Raw genomic sequence first — 20,253 nt, forward strand, 5'->3', positions numbered from 1 at the left:
TTCGCTCTCTGCAGTATAGAAACTATACTCTTAGAGTTGAAAAAAATACCATGTCATGTATATCTGATTAGGTCATTGTGCTCAAGAATGGTGTAGAGGTACTCCCCCACGGCCACTATCGAATTTCAGACCGAGTTGAATGTGTAGACTATCGCAACCAGCTCGGTCTGGATAAATTAACTTAAATGCTCAAATAGTACCATCATTTAGCTGCAGCAGCGGCTATTGTATACAAAATTCCCGCTCTCGGGCCCCCCGCGTGTGGTCCCCGGAGGGTGGGGGTTGTGGGGGGGTCCCTCCCGCGGTAGGCCTTTGGCCCGCGAACCCCGGGGGTGGAGGCCCTTGGGAGGGGGGGACATTCTCATCCTTTAAATTCATAGTCTAGAAATTTTTTCAACTGTCCTGCTATTCGTGTTCGTATTTTAAGTTGTTTTTTTATATCAATAAATGAAAAATATTGTTCTTGTTGATGTTGATGTACAAATAGTGTGTGCTTTTTTAAGTTATGACAATAAATGAAAAATATTGATGTTGTTGAAGAAATAGTGCGTACTATTGTTGTTCTTGCTGTACAAAAAAAGTGTTTTTCTCAATAAATGAAAAATGTTGTTGTTGATATTGTTGTACAAAAAGTGTTGTTGTTAATAAATGAAAAATGCTGTTGCTGTTGAAGTGCTGTTGAATGAAAAATGCTGTTGAAGTTTTGAAAATAACTGAAAAATTCTGTTGTTGCTATTGTTGTTGAACAAAAAGTATGTGCTATTCATGCTGTATTTCAAGTTGTTGAGGTTAATAAATGAAAGAAATATTGTTTTTGTTGTTCTTGAATAGATAGATCTATGAGAAAATTATTATAATTCATTGGACAAGTATGGTTAACAGTTAGTTGTAGTCCGACTGTTGTTAACAGCAGCAGCAGTATGTATCAATTTAAAACACCATTCAGATAGTTTGTGTGTGGCCCATCAATGTCAGGGAAAATAACACTTTTTAGCTAAAATAATTAAAAATTGTAATAAAACCTTTTGGAAAAACCAAAGAAAATTTACTATTGCTATAGTATTTGGCAGGAGTCCTACGATCAAATAAAAGCTATTGCCACATCCATGCCAATTCAATTCACATGGAGACTTGATGTTTACAATAGTATTGAACCAAACTCTTGGGTGATTATTCATGATTTGGCGGAATCAATTGAACAGTTATCACAGGAAATGCTGCACCTGTTAACTATTCGCTCTCATCATAAAAATACTTCCATAAACATAGTTCTACACAATCTGTTTCATCAGAGAAAATGTATGAGAACTCTTGCTTTGAATTGCACCATCTTTATGATCTACCTAATTGTTCGTGATACTAGCTCGTTAATAACTCTAAATAAGCAAATATAACCTGGTGCTCCAAAATTGCTGCTTTCAGCGTACTCTCAGGCAACAAATAAGCCCTACGGGTACATTTCGCTAGATCTTAATCAGAGCACACTCGAGGATCTACGTGTAGTCAAAGATATTTTTGACAAAGAATTTAATGTATATCTTCTAGTGAACCGTAGCAAGGGCTATTAGTTGCCATCATGACACTGAAGAAGCTATCCGAGAATAGACACTTATTTTCTGTTCTAAGCAATTCCAAACCTCCACTAAGGAAGGCCATACTCAAACATGGTGTTGACCATGATTTCATTCATCTAATATCTGAACTTTGTTTAAATTTAACTGAGGACAATGTACACTTGCCGGAAGGTGTTAAACAACAGAAAAAGCAAGATCGTTCCACTGTACGTGCTTTGGCTTGCAAAAACAAAGGAAATTTTTTTAAAAGAAAACGCCTCCTTGAAGCGGGCGGTAGCTTTTTTACACTTTTACTACCAATAATCACAGGAATTGTAAACAGTTTTCTCTAGATGGCTGAACCCTATAAATTGACGCCATTTGAACTTGTCCTCTCACCCGTGGATTATTTTGAAGACAATCTAAGCAAATTCATTAATGATGAAAATATTGCCGATGATAAAAAGCTAGTTTTACTTCAAGATGCATTGCGTCGTGTAGACAAACAAAGACCTTATCGTGAGAGACCCGCCGCCGTTACAGATCCCCCTAAACAGGAAACAGATCCTCAAGATTCTACAGCAGTGCACTCAAAGGAGAAGGAATTAAATTCCATAGTGACATGAATTGGAAACCTATTGCCAGTGACCTATCGAGAACAGAGTAAAAGAGTATTAACATATTTCATTTTGGAAAGTTCAAGTCGATAGCACAGGGAAACGAATTATAATTCAGGGAAAAAGTTATAATGTAGTTGATTTAATTTGCAATATGGTTACGAATCGTAAAGGACTTTTATCATTTGACAATAATCTATACACCATTCTAAATGCATCAAACTTCCCCAAAAGTCTTATTGGCAATGAGCAAATTCTAAAGAAACTAAGAGAATATAGCCCTCCAACAACACCATTTAAAAAAGAAGAAGAGGAAGATTTTAATTCAATATTAGAAAATACTAGCACTCCTAGCAGCAGCAATGATTTTATAACACCAACGATGGTGGCTGCTAGACAAAACCGAAGACGGATTGATTCACCCTCCAGTGTGCAAAAGGGGAGTGGACATTACACTACATGTTTGCGTTCAAAATGGATGAAGTTTTAAAGCATGTATATGAAAATATAGGTGAAGGGGGAAGTCTAAGTTCCCCCACAACGCTTTCTAGAGTTGCCTCTGACATAGATGATAGCATAATAAAAAAAGCAAAAGAGTATCTAAAAAATGAACCGAGTTACACACTGCATCGGAATCGCAGGCTTCGTGGTAAACAATATCGACAAACTAAAGCCTGTTTCCCTCAGCATATAATGCAAACTGATCTTTTAACTTTATACGCGATTCAACGGCGTCACAATACACCCTACAAATATATTCTAGTGGCAATCAGTGTCTTTAGTAGCTATGCCTATGCCATTCCATTGCAATCAAAGAGAGGCGTTTAAGTTGCTCATGCCTTAGAAATTTTTCTTGGACAGGATTGCTATAGAAAAATTCAATCGGATCACGGTAGCGAATTTGTTAGTCCTCATATGCAAAAGGTTCTATTGAAATATAATACAACGCTCCATCATAGTCACAGCCCAATAAAGGCTGCACTGGCTGAACAATTGATAAGAACTATTTGTATATTAACTTAAATATATTTCACGCTGAAAAATACTGATGCTTTTATTCATGATTTAGATAAAATAATGAAAATATATAACCAACGACCACATCGATCCCTGTCTAATGTTATTCCACAGGAAGTTCATTGCAGTGAAAATACATTTGATGCTTTTCTAAAGCAATATTCCAGTGAAAAAGAAAAAATTGTGAAGAAGAAATTCAATGTTGGTGATACAGTTCGGATTAATAGAACCACCAATATTTTTGAAAAGGGGAATTATTTATGGAGCACTGAACTTTTTAAAGTGTCCAAAATCCTAAACACTACACCCATGACATATCGACTGCGAAACACCACAGATGATGAGATTCTCGGCGGTTTTTATGAATACGAACTACAAAAAGTTAGAAACGCTAGTGAAATTTATCAAATTGAAAAGATATTAAAGAGTCGTACTCGCAGGGTCAAGAGACATTTGCTTGTTCGCTGGCTAGGATACAACTTGGATTTTGATCCTTGGGTTGCAGTTGAAGGCATTAACAATGCCCAATGAATTCTATGTGACATTCATGTCCAATGTTTCTGATCTTCTCTATAATGATTTGAATAGAACAAGTGATTTTTGGACGAAACTCTCCCCCACTGTCAAATTCGACGGCGCTTAGGAAGTGGCTCTTGTCGACTGTATTCTCAAAAATACATATGGACATCCTGAGAAAAGATCGCAAATATGATATAAAAATTAGACCCTATGATTGGCCACCACTTTCAGGTGATCAAGAACAAATTCAAATGATCAATTGGATGGATTATCTATATTGACTTACCTTACGAAGAACTCACCTGTATGAATGATTTATGTCGTTCTATCAATAAAAGAATTTCCGCTTGTAAAAAAGGGGCCTTTTATTTCAACTATTCAAAGGAGGAGGGCAAGATCTAAATTAGTTCACTCATTGCCGATGAAAAGGTTATTCTCAATGATAATTTAAAGGGTTTTCTTGGCTTTAAACTCAATATAATCAATGGTAAAAGTGCTGGAAACACTAATTTTGTTTTTGCTGTCTACCCGCCTGCCTTCTCCACGGAGACATGTAAATTTGTCTATGCTTCATTTGTTGAAACATCCAGAGTTGGTAATAGCAATGTCCCTCTCCTACGAGTTCTTGAACGAAAAACCAATCAAGATCATACTCACCTTTACAATATAAAGCATCTTCAGTATATCCCCGTAAACACTTCCTATTTGGAACTCTGTCAGTTAACACCAAGAACTGAATTAGGTGATCCTCTAGCAATATCAAAGGGTTTGGCTGTGATTAAATGTCATTTTCGATCCGTCGCTGTTAATGTTGAAGAAACGCGATGTCTAGTAGAAAAGTGGTATTCATTTTTCCTTTTATTGGCTGCTATGTTAATACTCTCGGCCCTAGACAATTGGGCAATGGAATGGACTATTACAAAGGTCGCTTGTCAATGTCTGGCTATGGTCTTGGCAGTTGGTTTTCTAAGCTGTTTTGCTCTGCACTACCTCTTGCTAGAAGATATATTGTACCGGCTGTGATAGATTTTGCATCCTCTACACTAGACGATTGCAGCTCCGGCAAGGATTTTAAGAAAAGTGATTCGGAAAATTTTAAGTCTAGTGTACAAACCTTTGGCGAACAATGGAAATCCCAAAAAAATAGAAAAGGTTTAAAAAGGTCAAGAAACAGTGCATCACTCATCAGTCTCAATTCAGGTCAGAAACGAAAGACATCACCCTTGTCAAAGAAAAGAAGGAAAAAGACGACACGTACAGTAAACAATAGAAGAAGGAAGCCCCAGGAAGAGAATTGTTAAATCGAAAATAGATTTCTTTTCATAGATGGCATATCTACCGCATAAGGATTCCCAATCTTGAATCACTTCATCTTTAAATCTATTCAATGCAGAGAATTTTGATGTGAGGGTAAAACATGGATATTGTGAACAATTTTGTCCACAACAACCCCTCTCCGATAATATCCACTTTCAAAATTATTCCAATGAAGACTAATTTATGGACATGTCTTCGACATTTATAGATTTACAAATGAAAGTCTGGAAATCCGATAATACATTGCCAATTCTTGCCGATGGAATATCCTATGAAAATTGTACATTACATAATTCATTTCGTCAAATCAGTGTCTACATAAATGGCACGCTGGTGAGCACAAGCAACAATCTCTCGAATTATATAAGCTATATGCAATTCATGCTGATGACTCCCAAGTCATACAAGGAATTGAGAGGCACCTCCAATGGATATGAATATATTACTAATACTAATAGTACAGATGCACTTAAAAATGCTACAACTAGTGAATTACATTTAGTTAGAAAAATATATCATGGCAGATCTAATATACCCCAATGGCTACCACCAAATATTAAAGTGGATACAGAATTGACGCTTGCTCCATCCAATTTCATTTTACGAAAAGAACTTGCTGCCAATCATGATGTAACTCTCACTCCCATGTTGACAACACCGAATATAAAAAAGCAGCATGTTAGGAATTCCACTTCCTTGGCAATGGAAACAATAAGAGCTAGTGGAAAAAACATAGAACTATATCTTCTTCATAGGAACATACGTCAGGTTTAGATTGCCACAGGCTCACGTACCTTCGCTGACTTATCTTTTGTCACTCACATAATTACGTCAAAACTAGCCTTAAAATATGTAAAAAGTGCTAGTACCATAGGATCGTGGACTGGATGCCCAAATAAATTTGAAATATTTGGCTTTCATCTCTTGTCCGCAAAGTAAATGCAATCCCACTCTAAAATCTATCTTTCGATAAATCCTATAGGACATTGTTTGGGTTGACTATACAAACCCTAGATAATGATTCACAACTGTTTGAAAATGGTATAACCGAAGACATGTTTACTAAAACACTTGGCGTTATTGAATTGGATTTGTCTGGCACCCAGGATATGAGTATAGTACGAACGGGGAGTGTGCGTTTAGAGTATACATCTGCCGACCCATTAGCTGAGAGTATTACACTAATCTTGCTAAATCAATTTGAAACCTATTGGGAGATGACTCCCGAAGGCAGTGTTCCACTAGACCTTGCACCATGAACACCAGTCAAATAATCAATGTATTTAATATGGACCCCTACATGTCCAAATATTGATCCTATTGTCTGCCCTCGGACTTTCTTGGAAAAATTCAAAGTGCCAACAATACCCTAATTATTGTTAATAGCAGTCCGTCGACTGTGTATACTGGCCATTGGTTGAGCATCTTTCAAACTATGAAGACGATTGAATTTTTAGATCCTCTTGGCCTACCCTATACATTTTACACTCCACACATCAGCAACTATATTGTGAGCAGTGGGAAAACTATTATTCAAAATCGGAAGAGAGTGTAGGATCTGACGACTAAAAGCTGTGGTTTCCATGCGCTACTATATTTTCATAATCAAAATAATTTTTAGCCACAACTCTTTGACTGTAGTTGGAATACATATATTATTCAACAGGATATAACTGAAGCAAACTTTTGATCAGCAATGTTAGAAAACATCTTAGCTGTGAATCCCTTTATAATTTCTCTATCTTGGCAGCGTTAAATTTAAATTTTGGTTATACTTGAAAGTCCCAGACTATTTTTCAAGCAGATGAATTTTAACTCTTCTTATTGTAAACTATCACGAACAAGGATACAAACTTCAATGTTTTCTTTTACTATTTCTAGGTTTTTTTTTGGCAATCCCAGTATGTATGAAAAAATATTTATTCCAGTGTGTATAAAAAGTTATTTAGTATTTTTTTTACTTCATAAATGATCAAGCTAGCATTTGTTTTGTAAAACAAAATGACGATATTTCCAAAAATAATTAAATTGTCTGAACATTTCTACCTTTGCATTTCTATTTATTTGTTTCCTTTTATTGTAACTGAATTTTAGATGTACTACTGGTTGTACAAACCCATATTGAGCTGTTTTGATAAACCGGCTGTAAAAATAGTACCCTGAAGATTTTCGTACAGAAATTCAGTGTGTTCACCGTAGTTTAAGTTTCTATCTTGTATAGGGTCTGTTCAATTGTAACAAGGTTAATGATAGTCAAAAGGTTTTCTGCCAATTTCAGATTTTCTCTGTTTTGTAAGTGAGTTTGATCTTCTTCCTAGTCGTAATTGTTTTGGAATATTGTAACTTCTTTTTTAACATTGTTCCTAGTTCCACATCTCTTCTTCAGAACAGCGGAAACTTTTCTCTGTTGATTATTTTTAGAGAAGCAGCTAGTTGTAGGCACTTCTCTTCTTTATTTGTACTTCGGTTTTAATTTAAGCGTCAAAATATCACGACAGGAGTATGTTAATAGTTGAGTAAGTTTTTTGCAACTTGAGTGCATTTTTCGCTTCTTGCAACTTTGAAGGCTGCCTTATTCAATTTTGAATGGTTGTAACTTCAATCTGATTTCTTAGGCTCAGGTGTAATGTTAGGATTAAATAGAACCTAGGATGAAAATCATTGATTGCAGCCAAATGACCATTGCAGATTGCATAGGGGAAAAGAAACGAAAATTACATGAATAAAAAAGCTATTTTTCTTATCTAGGAAGAGGGATGAATATGCGTGAACACATATTCAAGGATTTTGATTAAAATGATATTATTTTGGTATTTTTTACACAAATTTTAGCAGTAAAAATGTTTTTGAGCGCCTAACCTAATCGGTAAACAATTATAGCTTGTAAATTCTAAAGATAAGTTCAAAAATCACAATAGGTTATTTTGTAATCGTTCTTTTAACACTGTAGATGATCTTGTATAATTTTGAAGTAGAATATTTTGTAATGATAGGGAAAGGGATAATTTATAAAGCAAACATGCATGCGTTTTTGTAGATGGCATAAATGTAATAAATTTGAAAATTCATTTTAAGAAAGAAAAGAGGAGAGTTCTGTAGAGTGAATAAAAATTTAATTGGGGCGTTGTCCTGTGAATCTGTTGTATTCTTGCAGTTTCTGGATTAATTTTCCAAGAAAAGGTAGCTGTTTTTCCTTGTAAACTTGACTTGATTATGACACCATTATCCTACTCTACATGTGATTTTAGGCTTATCAACTTCAGGCCTGTGTTGTTTTTCTGTAGGCTGACTTTGAAAGCTCAGCTAGGCTAGTGCAAAACAAGGGCACTTTGAGGAGGGGCAATCAGTTTTTAAGTTTTAGAACTGGGGCTGTTGAAAAGAAAAGATGTTAAGAAAACAATTCATGCTTCATAATTACCAGAAAAATTAGGCTATTGTTAATACATTTTGACTATGATTCCACTTAGCTTTACACCCCCCCCCCCCTAATGTGAAAATTTATAGCCCAAATTGTATATTTTTCATGCATTTTGCCATGTGTCACACTTGTTTCAACATGTGTAGGCTATCCACAAATTTAAACACTGACAGAATCAAGAAACAGAAAATAGGCTAGCCTACATAGGAAATCTGTAATTTGGACTAGCCTATATATGTTCAAATTACAAGAATGGGGGTAAAGTATAGTAAAATTGCAGTCAAAATGTGTTAACTAGGGCCTACAATTGTTCTGCATATTTGAATTAGCCTAGGCTAAGAATTGGTTTCTTAGCATAGCCTATTTCTTTCTCAATAGCCCCAATTCTAAGCTTATTATAGCAATTGTTCTTGGTAAATTTGGGATAGTTTGTATTACTGACTTAGCCTAGGCTACTGATAAAGTGTACATGCCACTTGATGCCTTTTTGGTAATAGGCCCTATCTAGATTAACAGAGTATTCAGATAGGCTTATCTGAGAAACAAATTGTATGCTACTTATGTATTATATATTTGATTTAATAGAGATAATGAGAAGAGGTATGTTAGGTATAGATAAGTGGATGAGAGTGAATAAGCTTTTGTTAAACCATAGTAAATCAGGTTTTGTTATGTATGGTAGATCATCAAATTTTTACCCTTGGATTGTTGATTTGCAAATGGAGAATTATGTAATTAAGCGTACAAATACTATACAATACCTTGGTATTATTGTGGATGAATGCGTTAGTTTTAAAAATCATGTTTCTTTTATTAGTACCGAGATTGCAAGAAATGTTGGAATGATAAGAAAGTTAAAAAACATTTTCCAGGATTCTGTTTTGAGATTGATTTATTTTTTGTTAGTTCACCCTTATTTAGTATATTGCGTGAGTATATGGTCTAGCACATTTTCAGTGCATTTGCAGCAGTTATGTGTGATACAAAATATGACACTGCAAGTGTTGTCCCTGTTAAATATTATCCCTGTGTCAGGTCTTGGAAAATTTTACCATGGGTTATTTATGTTTCAATATTTTTCTAATTTGGTTCCCAAGTGTTTTTAAAAATTTTTTAATTTATTTATTTCTGGTGATGATGTACACAATTATCCTACTCGTCATGCTAGAGATATATGGACACCTCAAGTTACTAGTACTAGATCACTATTTTCAATATGTCATGTGGGGCCAGTTGTCTGGAATAATTTGCCTGTTTCTTTAAAAAGGTCAGCAAATCTATGTGAATTCTGTCGGAACCTTAAAACCCTTTGTCTCCATAGGTATGAATTTGTTTAAAGGGTGGTATAGTTGAGTCACTCTCAGGTTTGCCCGGAACCCATTTTTCCTATATATTTTTATCTTTTTATTTTTTTTGTTTTGTTTATTTATTATTTATGGGATGGTGGCGGGAAGTTTTGGAGTATGTGAAGTATTGATTTTTGGTTATTGAAACCAGGAGCCGAGTGAGTGCGAGATTTTCATTTTTTCTTTCTTTCTTCTTTTTCTCTTTTTTTCTCTTCTTTCCCTTTAGTATGTTATTATAAGTGTTAATTTTAAGAGGGTAAATACTTCCAAACAAGCGTTAGCTTATGGAAGGTCATTTGTTTTTTTGTGTTGTGTTGTTTTTGGAATAAAGCCTTTTCTTATCTTATATAACACCCAAAAGAGGTCAAGTTTGGTTAGCCTAATGCTAATGAAATAAGATAGGATGAATATATAGCCTAATAGCCTAGTTTAGAAACAAATTTGGGCCAAAAATTTTCACATTAGGGGGTGGGGGTAAAGCATAGCATATTAGTAAATACATAACCTAACCTAGGTACCTTTCCCAGTATAATCCCTTTATATGGGCCTCTACAGAAGTCCAACAAGAGATGCTACTGTCAAATGGCAGAGATGCTTTGAAAAACCCATTTTTACAAGATGATTCAAGACACTGCTGAGAGAAATACTTTGTCTAGTGTGGTTTTAAGATATTTCAAGTGTTGTTTTTTGGAGTTTAGATGGAGAAAAAGGTACCTTGGTTAGGTTATGTTACATATTTAATATATGGAATGCTTTGCCCCTGCCCCCCTAATGTGCAAATATACGGCCCAAATTTGTTTCTAAACTATTATATAGTCATCCTATTTTATTTTATTAGCAATAACCAAACTTGACTTTTTAGAAAGGCCCATATAAAGAGATTATACCCCTTTCCCTCCCCTAAACCCCAAAAAACAATTGTTTAAATATTGTACACACATTGAGAAACCATGCTTTGCCATCAATTTATCTAGCAAATACCTGTTTGTCTGGTTTCCTTGTACAGTCTATAGCGCTGTGTTATATATAATGCATAAGTATCAAACAAACTTACCTCTAGAATCAGATTTTATCCTAAATCCAAATATAACATTTGTTTCCATTGTAAATTTCACTTAAAGTAGTTCAAAAGGGTGTATCTGCATGTTTGAAGTAGGAATTATTTTCTTAACATGTTTCTTTCTCAGCAGCCCCAGTTCTAGGTAATTTTATTTAGTAATTCCAAATAAAGATAGTCAAAAAAGAAAACAATATCAACAAAGTTGTAGCATGTAGCCTGGGGCTATGTTTATGTCTGGTCAATTATCAGCCTAGGCCTATGGTATATTTGAGATGAGTATTAAAAGCTGCATTGAGTGTTATGTTCATCTTTTGGCCAACAATTTTATCTCAATATCAATAAATTTACCTTTTGATATCATTCTTGTCTATGTCCTCTTCTGAAAGAAAGACGAATAGTAAAAAAGTATAACCATTTGATTCCCTAATTAACACTTCAAATATAAGGGTTACTAGAACAATAGTTGCCCCCTCCAAGTGGGGTCAATTATAGCCATAGGCTATATACAAAACTACAAGAAAATGCTTAATAATTATTACTCCATAATATGCAGACTTTCAATTAATTAGGTGTTTGTGTTTCCTTCCATTTTTATCCATTTTTTTAAAATTATTTCTAAATAAAATGATTATCCAACTTTTCTTTAATTTTTTTACAATGATATTATGCTATAGATCAGGTTCAGAATAAAATACCTGTTTACAGCACACACAATGATTCAAGCAATGGCAAACACCAGATAAATATATTACTTAATGCTATGTTAGCTGAGCTATGCTTCCCTCACCCCTCTCTTGCCAGCTTCTCATTGAGTTTGACAAATTTTGTGCTGGATAGATGAAACTTTCAGGACTGTATGTACAGTCAATATTAGCCAACTGAATTGTTTTTGAGCTCTTGTCTCCACTTGTTTCCTACTTAATAAGGCTTGGTAAATATATGAACATATGTTGTCACTTTCAAAAACTTTAAATTTTGCCTTGTATCTGGGTAAATCCTGATAACTACTATGCCAAGGGCTACAGCTCAAGAGAACCAGATTAGAAAAATAAAAGATACAAAAAGTTAAGACATACCATGTTCCTTGCCTTAACTTGTAGACCTGTTTCACATAATCTTTAAACTCTTACAAAAAGAGAGTAGGGTAAGGGTTGGTAAAGCTTGAAAATAACTTCTCAGGCACAAATCTGGGCACTGGATCCATTCTTGAAACCTTCTTTAACTTTGCAAGCTGGAGAAATATGTTATTGGCTTTTACCCTATAGATTACTGTATTTGTTTCATTCAAATTAATCAGTTATTTAAAAAGAATTTTCAAATTTTTTTCAACCTTAGTTGCTAGAAGATGCAAATTAAGGTAAAAATTAGGCCAGATTGCTAAATGAAAATACATACTAATCCCACTGAACTAAAACAAGAATTATTATATTTATTGTCTATCATTCAGAATATTAAAATTATTTAGTAGTACCAGGGGACTAAGCTTTGCCTGGTGAAAATATAAAGCAGTTTTTTAATCTCTTTTGCAAAGCAACTTCAATTTCATTATATTTTATTTGACAAGTGGTTTTGCATTTTTATACTGATAATTTTTTTTATACTATTGACAATCAAATTAAATTGCAATGTGAGTTTTAAAATATTCAGCACAGACAATCATCTTCAGCAACATTTATTACAATTATTCTAAGTATTTGTGACATTATTCATATGAAAAATTCCAGAATTGAGGCTCTAAATAAATTTTCCCTAAGTCAGGACCTATCTAGGTCATTTTTTTCACACTGGGAAATGGTATTAGGCAATTACTGTCTGTTTATTAAGTTAATATAAAGGAATCATAGCCAGCACAATAGCACTGCCTAAGTAAAGACAATGTAGGTACAAAGTAGATCTTGGACACTTTTGTGGAATTTCTTCATGCTGTCATTCCCCTGGGAGCCGGCGTTTACCCTTCCCCCTGGAAAATACCCCCCGTGGAGAATTCCCCCACAGAAATCCTCATTTTCCCCCTGGATAATTTTGGATCTTCATTAGAAGGGAATTTGAAATTTCTATTCTCTTGTTTAAGTAAGAGGTAATAATATAGCATTACCTATATTAAAGACCCATGAGGGTTTGAAGTATTGCTATTTGTTCATTAATTTTTTCCCAGAAGCACTTCATGTGGAAGGGGTTTTCTAAGATTTAGTCTGCTTTTCAACTAATTGCTGCCAAATGAGCTTTTACTAAGGCTAATTTGACAGAATATTGAGGGGGACTTTGAACTAAATCAAGACCCACTGTATGCATGCTTGTCAAAAGGGCATAGATTGTCAGATTGTCAAAAGGTTATATCTCAAGAATGGATTTGGGTATTAAGTTTGTACTTTCAGAGAATACTTAAGGAGAAGATCAATTGACCAAAAGGTAATATGAGCATGCTACTACTAACACTAATATTACTGCTACTACTACTGCTGCTAAACTACTCTAACTACTACTTCAATTTGCAACTACTTGTAAGTCTAAGAGTATTCAGATGAAAAGGGGGTCAAAAGGGCACATCAGCAATATTTTTGGAACAGCTTACCATATCAAGGTGAAACTTCAAGCTTATCATGAGAGGGTGTTAACTGACCAAAGGGCAACATTTAAATGCTACTACTGTTACTACTACTACTAATAAACCACTACTACCAGTACCACTATAGTGATAATAACAATATTAAGGCTAAGTAAAAGGAGGTGACAATTTGAGAGAAGATTGAGGGGAAACTTGAAGTAAAAGACACTATGGGCATGCACATTTAATATCTCAAGAATGAATTCAGGTATTAAGTTGGAACTTTCAGAAAATGGTTAAAGTAGATGATCAATTGAACAAAAGGCAATGTGTGAACATTTAATACTATTAACACTGCTACATTTACTAGCCTACTACTCCAACAACTGCTTCTGTTGTAACTACTTGTAAGGTTAAGAGCATCAAGATGAAAATTTCAAAACATAAATGAATATACAGGTTATCAAAAGGACATATTGGCAATTTCATTGCAATGGCTAATTTTATTAACTTAAAATTTCCAGGAATTGATGAGAGGGATGTTCAACTGACAAAAAGGCAACATGTTAATACTGGTGCTATTACTGTTAATAATACTACTAATATTACTACTGTGACTACTTTTACAACTATGCCTAAGGATATGGGGGTGAAATTTACAGTGAACTGAATCACAACATGCTGTCTGTATACAGGTTGTCAAAAAGGCATATCAGCAATATCTTAGGAACAGTTAGGAGTGTGACATTGAAACTTACAATGCTTGTTGTGGGGAATGTTGAACTAACAAGAAGACAGTATTTGCATCCTAATGGTACTGCTTCTACTACTACCACTAATTCTACTGCTACTACTATCACTACTGGTATTAATACTACTGCTATTAAAGCTAAGGGTGTCAAGGCAACAAATTCAGAGGATGTTGAAGCTGTATTGAACTAAATCAAAACACACCATGCCCAAGCAAGTTGTATAGAGGCCATATCAGCAATGCTTCAAGAATGGTTGATGATATTAAGCTGAAAATTTCATCATGTGTTGAAGGGGTATTGAGGAAAATCAAAGGTGCCATGTGCATACTTCTACTATAACTCTTGCTACTATGTAAGATAAGGGTATTAAGGTGAATGTCGCTAAATTCATTGCAATGTTAATTTTCCTATGCTACGAAAAGAGATCTTGATCACTGACCCAGCATACTAGCACAATGAAATTTTGCACAAGTGATCTTTGGACAAGGATCTAAAATTTGGCCTGTTTTTTTTTTCTGATTTAATTCCTAAGAAATAGAAAAAAAAAATCTAATGTGAAACCTGGTAGCTTTTTTTTAAAAAAGGTCTGGAGCCTAAGAAATGGAAAATTTAAGGTAACCGAAAGTACTATAAATTCAAAAAAAAAATTTAAAATTAATTGGCCGGATTGAAAATTCTAGATTCTTTTAATTTAGTCCTTCACAATTGTTTTTATGTTTTTATATTTTGGACTTGCACGGCATGGATAAAAGCGAAAAAGTCGAAAGTAACTTCAAATTGTAGCTCTTTTTTTATTTACTTTATTCCAAACTTTTCAGCTTTCCAGTCCAATTCATTAATTATATATATATATTTATAAATAAAATTAAATTTTTACTCTGTTTCTCCTGTCTTACATAACCCCACTTTACACCCCCTGAATGGAACCATACCTCAGGCTAGGACGGGTAATGCTTGCGTTTAACTGTCAACCTGTCTTTAATTGGAGTTTGTCAGCTAAGAGAACTACATAAAAATGACCAGAAGAAAAAAGATGAACAAAGGATGGCTTAATCTAAAACCAATGCGGTAAGTACATAAATTATAAAACAATCAACACAGTTTTTTCGTAGTTTGAAAAAGATCTTGAAGGAGGGGGCCCGGGGCTCATGACAGATTTGGAGACCAATTCGGCAGAAGCAACGAAATACATTAAAAATCGAAAAGATTACATCCAAATGCCGTATATGGAATAAGAAAGATCGTGTAAAAGCGATAATAGACAAAGGCATACACGTCATAAGTGAACTGGGGGGGGGGGTGTGGAGGTCTTTAATCTATTTTGCTGGTTAGCAAACTCTGAATTGAATTACTACCATCACTAATTTAAATTAGATGGATTATGTAGTCTGAAAAAGTAAGAGCATGGATAGACTGACACCACAAAGAAGGCGCTAAGTTTGAACTTTGGAGGGTACCAAAAAGGGGGATGTCTAAAATTTATAGAATCTGAGTCAGGAGGCCCTCCCCCCCCCAAAAAAAATGCAAAATTCATCCTACTATTGTATAGGGTATGTCAAAATAGAAAAGCTTCGTCGAATATCAGTACTTTTAATAGTTGAAAAACCCAGTAACTATGTTTTTGAGGATAACACCACCCCCCCACAGCCCCTGCGGGAAAAGTTTGCAAGTAAATGAATTTGCTCATTATATACCAATAGTATTTCTTATTGGGAAGTAGACAGACATTTTTCGGGGAGGAGGGGAATTTTCTACGGGGATGAAATTTCCAAGACAAATTTTGTACTGGGAGAATTTAGTCTCCGGAGAGAACTTTATGCGGGAGCACCTTTCTACTAGGGGGTGGGGTGTTTTGGAAGAATTTTCCACAGAGGGTAATTTTCGGTGTAATTTTGAAAACAATCGTAAATGAAAGTCTTTATCAAACGAAAGTGGACTAAGAAAATTTTTTCAGTCGGAATCATTCGCAAGAAGTTTTGCGGGGGTAATTTCCAGCTAGAGTGGAATTGTCTGGAGGGAATTTTCCTGGTGGGGGGTATTTTTTGTGGGAAAAAACTATATTGGGAGGGATGTCCCGTGTGGGTAAGGAATTTCCCTTGGTGGGTGAAGCTGTATTCCCCTGAATTATTTAAAAAATAACAGACATTAAATTAAAAAAAAAAAAAACGGTTCTTCAAATGAAAGATAGGACCAACAACAAAACATAAGGCCAATCTCCTTCCCAACGTACCAATGGTATTTTTCAAAAAAAGGAAAAATCGACAGAACTCGGAAACGGGAGCGAATTCATGGATGAAAAATTTACTGTAGCTTCCTTAGACACTTATCCAAAAAATGGCCGTTGCAATTTTTCCATTTTTATTCTCTGAAATCTCTGAAATAGTGTCCGCTATTTGTTTGGTTTTTCTTTTGGTTTACGGACTAGGAATTGATTTTAATCTGATCTGAGCAAGAAATGCCTTAGAAAGAAGTAGAAAGCAACAAGATGTTGTAAAAAACATTGTCACAAATACAAGTTATGCAAAGCCTTATTTTGCTGAAGAAGACCAGCGGAAACATTTTCAGTGTCCTTTATAATCCTAAATTTTTCGGGTCGTTGTTTTCTGCTATAACCTCGTTGAGAGAGATCCTGGCCCCATAGTAAACGAAAAGTGAATTTATGTAATTTTCAAAAAAGTAAAACTAAAAATTCATTTTTCATCCTAACTCAAGAATAGTAACCTAGGAATAGGAAATTCCTATAATGGGAAAGCACCAAAATTGGTGGACTTATACTTTAAAACCTGCTCTTTAATTTATTATTACTCTATTATTTTTTATTAGTATTATATTATATTTATTATTATTCGTAAGTTTGTTGCATCAGACATACTAGTGTCGTATGAAAAGCTACATTCTAAGCTGAAAGAAGAAGCTTACCTACGATTAGGTCCATTTCATCCTCTAGTGCGATTATTTTGATTTGCATTTGTTTTCTTTAGTTTTAGTTCTGTAGTAAGAAAAGTTTTGTTTTGTGTGTGTTTTTCTCTTTTTGTTTTGTTACTCCACTTCTCGTTATTTAGTGGGTTAAAAATAAATTATTATTATTATTATTTGGTCCGAGGACATAGACGAAATCTTTCCTCTGAGCACCGCTAGCGGCTCATGACGGTGTAAAAAAATAGAAAACTTGTATTTTAGTAGAAAAGCACAGAGTTGGAATCATTCAGGGGGGTTTACAGACTCATTAATTCTGGAATAACCCATTTGACTGTTTTGAGCCCCCATCTTGAGCCGGTGGCTGAACCGGCGACACAAAAAGCTTGCAACTTCAGTTTGTTCCTGTTATACAAGCAAATTGATAGTTTCTTTGTTAGAAAAAGCTTGCATCAGAAAGCACACTAAAATAGGCCTACTGCCGCAGCTACTTTGAAATCGGGTTTGGTACTGGCAGATCATATACACGTAGATGATGTAAAATTATGTTGACTGATGATTGACTTTCATAATATGATTTTTTTTTTTCAGGAAGAAAAGACAAGGGAAGGACAACGGAAAAGGAACCAGTAAATCATGTTCGACTTCTTCAGTAACGGAAGACTCCAGAGGAAAAGAGAATCTGGCACCTCTAAGGCCATGTGGTGCAGAACCGTCCGCTAATGACATCGATATTTCAATAGTCCCAGATGTGAACTGCGTTGTAAACTTGCGTCATTTCCTTCACGAACTGACGGTAGTGACTATGCATAAGACGAACTGCAAGAACGGGCAGACTAAACTTAAAGTGAATACAATGAAGAATGTTGGACTCAAAACAGAGTTGACCATTGAATGCCTTTCATGTTGCTGGAAAAAACGAATAAAAAGTGAGCCAGATTCCCCTATTACCACGGTGAAGGAATACCTAAGGAGCTTCGGTGCAAGTAAGTCGAGCACCGTAAATGAACGATATCAAAATTTATGTAGTTACGTCAATTTGAAGGCTGTCTGGGGCGTAATGGGCACTGGCGGAGGATATGCTTCACTTAGCGAAATATTAAGCGTGATAGGAGTGAAAATTATGTCACCAGGGATGTTTATGCGTATTGAAAGGCGATTGGGCACCGCTTGTATGATTGCCTTAACTGATATCTTTATATAAAATGCAAATTAATCTTTGCATTTCGCAATACGTAAATACTTATAAATGAACGACTCTTGCTGGACAAAAGTGGTTTGTGATGGTGGGTGGAAGAAGCGCAGTAAAGGCCACGACTACACTTCGAAAGACTGCGTGGCAGTGATCATCGACGCATATATACATAAATTGCTATATGTAGGCATAAAAGATAAGTATTGCTACATTTGCTACAGTTCAGAGAAGGCTAAAAAGAGTCCCAAGAACCACCTCTGTTTTATGAACTATAGGGGGCTTTCAAAAAGCATGGAAACTGAGATTCTTGTCGAAGGTTTCTGTGCGAGTGAAGACATATATAACCGACAGTACATGTGCTACATCGGAGATGGGGACTTTAGCGTCTATTTAAAACTGAAGCAGAGTGTTTCATATGGATCTCTCATCCAGATAGAAGAATGTGCAAATCACGTAACAAAAATTACACTTCGTACCTTCATAACTTGGCCAAGGGGAACAGGGGTTTGCACGCAAAATTCTTAACAACTGATGTCATTCAGAAGCTTACCAAGAACTTACGTGGCAGCTTAAAGAAAAACTCAGAGGATAACGGGACTGCTGGGAAGCTCAAACAGCTATTACGTAGAGGTCCCGACCATGTGTTTGGAAATCACACACATTGTGACCTGGGCTGTGCCAAAAGAACTCAATTACCAGAAGGGAGTTTGGTAGAGGAACGCTGGAACATTTTCCCGAAAAAAGTTATAGAAGACGTCAGAGCAGGTGTCGAGAATGTATGTCGTAAGGCGGATTTACTAAAAATGACTACAACCAACCTAGCAGAGAATTACATGTCGGTTGCAATGTTCATAGGTGGAAAACAGATAAGTCGTTCAAAACGTTGGTCGTACCACGCACGAATTTACTGAGCGAGCCTATCCTATTCATTAGGTCCAAAGTGGCATTTTATGACATGGAAAAAAATGTTTGGTTTTAGCCCTTCTAAGACGACAAAAGATTACTGCACAAAGACTGCCGAGCTCCGGGCCCGATCGAGAGTCAGTTTGAAGAGGCATTTCACTTCTATGGGAGGAAGGTATCAGGCGAAAAAGAAAAGTAACGGAAGTTATTCTAATGGTGACCAAGACTACGGGTTGAATTGTAACAAGCCTGATATGACTACCGAAGAAATGGAGGCGGCAGAGGTTGCATATGTAGAACGTAACTTAAATCTGAAAGAAACTGAGCTTCATTAGCTTCATGAAAAGACAAAAGGGCAGTCAAGGAACGATTATTGGGTTTATAAGAAAACAAATTGCAATACAAGCACTTACTTCGATAGAATCGTATCCCGAAAAAGTGGCACGAAAACCGCCCCGATTGTGGAAGTCATTCAGACTGGTGGGTATAGTTTTCAATCTTTGGCTGTGATTAGAGGTCTAAAATTGGAACCTACTGCCTTTGTAGTATACAAGGGCAAATTAGGCCTGTCAATTGCAAAAGGAGAAGAAATTGGCCTTCTAATACACTTCAATATTCAATATCTTTCCGCTTCTCTCTATGGCTGCTTGCTTGATGGCACACCAGTTGAAGTAAAAACTGTAAACAATATCCCCCAGGGGAAGACAATCAGAGAAGCAGCTAATGAAAAAGGTTTAGTAAAGTATTTCTTCTAGGTGCCTTCACATTCGGGGTTGCAGTTGAAGAAAAACCACAAGTATTATGGACAAATACAAGGACAGCTCGAGATCGCAAGTCGAGACGAATGTCATTTAGTCGTATTCCACAACGAGCACGACTGTAAAGTGGTGGTTGTTCCATGATCGAGGGAATACTGATTTAGGATATTGCCCAAACTTGATCAGTTTTGGAATGAATCTTTGCTACCAGAAATCCTGGATTCAAGAATTTTAAGAAGAATGTCAATTAGAGAACCTCCATTAGTTCTAGCTACTTTAAAAAATAAATCTAGCGGGCCTGCAAACCGTCCTGGTTTAAAGCGTAAAGAGAACACGG

At 35.5% G+C, this 20,253-nt stretch overlaps 1 protein-coding gene across 5 annotated transcripts in view; it reads left to right on the forward strand.

Moving 5' to 3' along the window:
- Nucleotides 1-8,095: 8,095 nt before the first annotated feature.
- beta-Spec (spectrin beta chain) overlaps nucleotides 8,096-20,253 on the forward strand; it is a 172,627-nt gene continuing 160,469 nt past the window's right edge. For all 5 annotated transcript variants that reach the window (XM_089092294.1, XM_089092290.1, XM_089092293.1 and 2 more), the window contains exon 1: nucleotides 8,096-8,203. The gene's annotated coding sequence lies outside the window, so the exon portion shown is untranslated. The remainder of the gene's footprint in view (nucleotides 8,204-20,253) is intronic.

Source organism: Artemia sp. Qi Xiang Cuo, chromosome 7 (genome assembly GCF_049724085.1).
Source record: "Artemia sp. Qi Xiang Cuo chromosome 7, ASM4972408v1, whole genome shotgun sequence".
Classification (NCBI taxonomy): Eukaryota; Metazoa; Arthropoda; class Branchiopoda; order Anostraca; family Artemiidae; genus Artemia; species Artemia sp. Qi Xiang Cuo.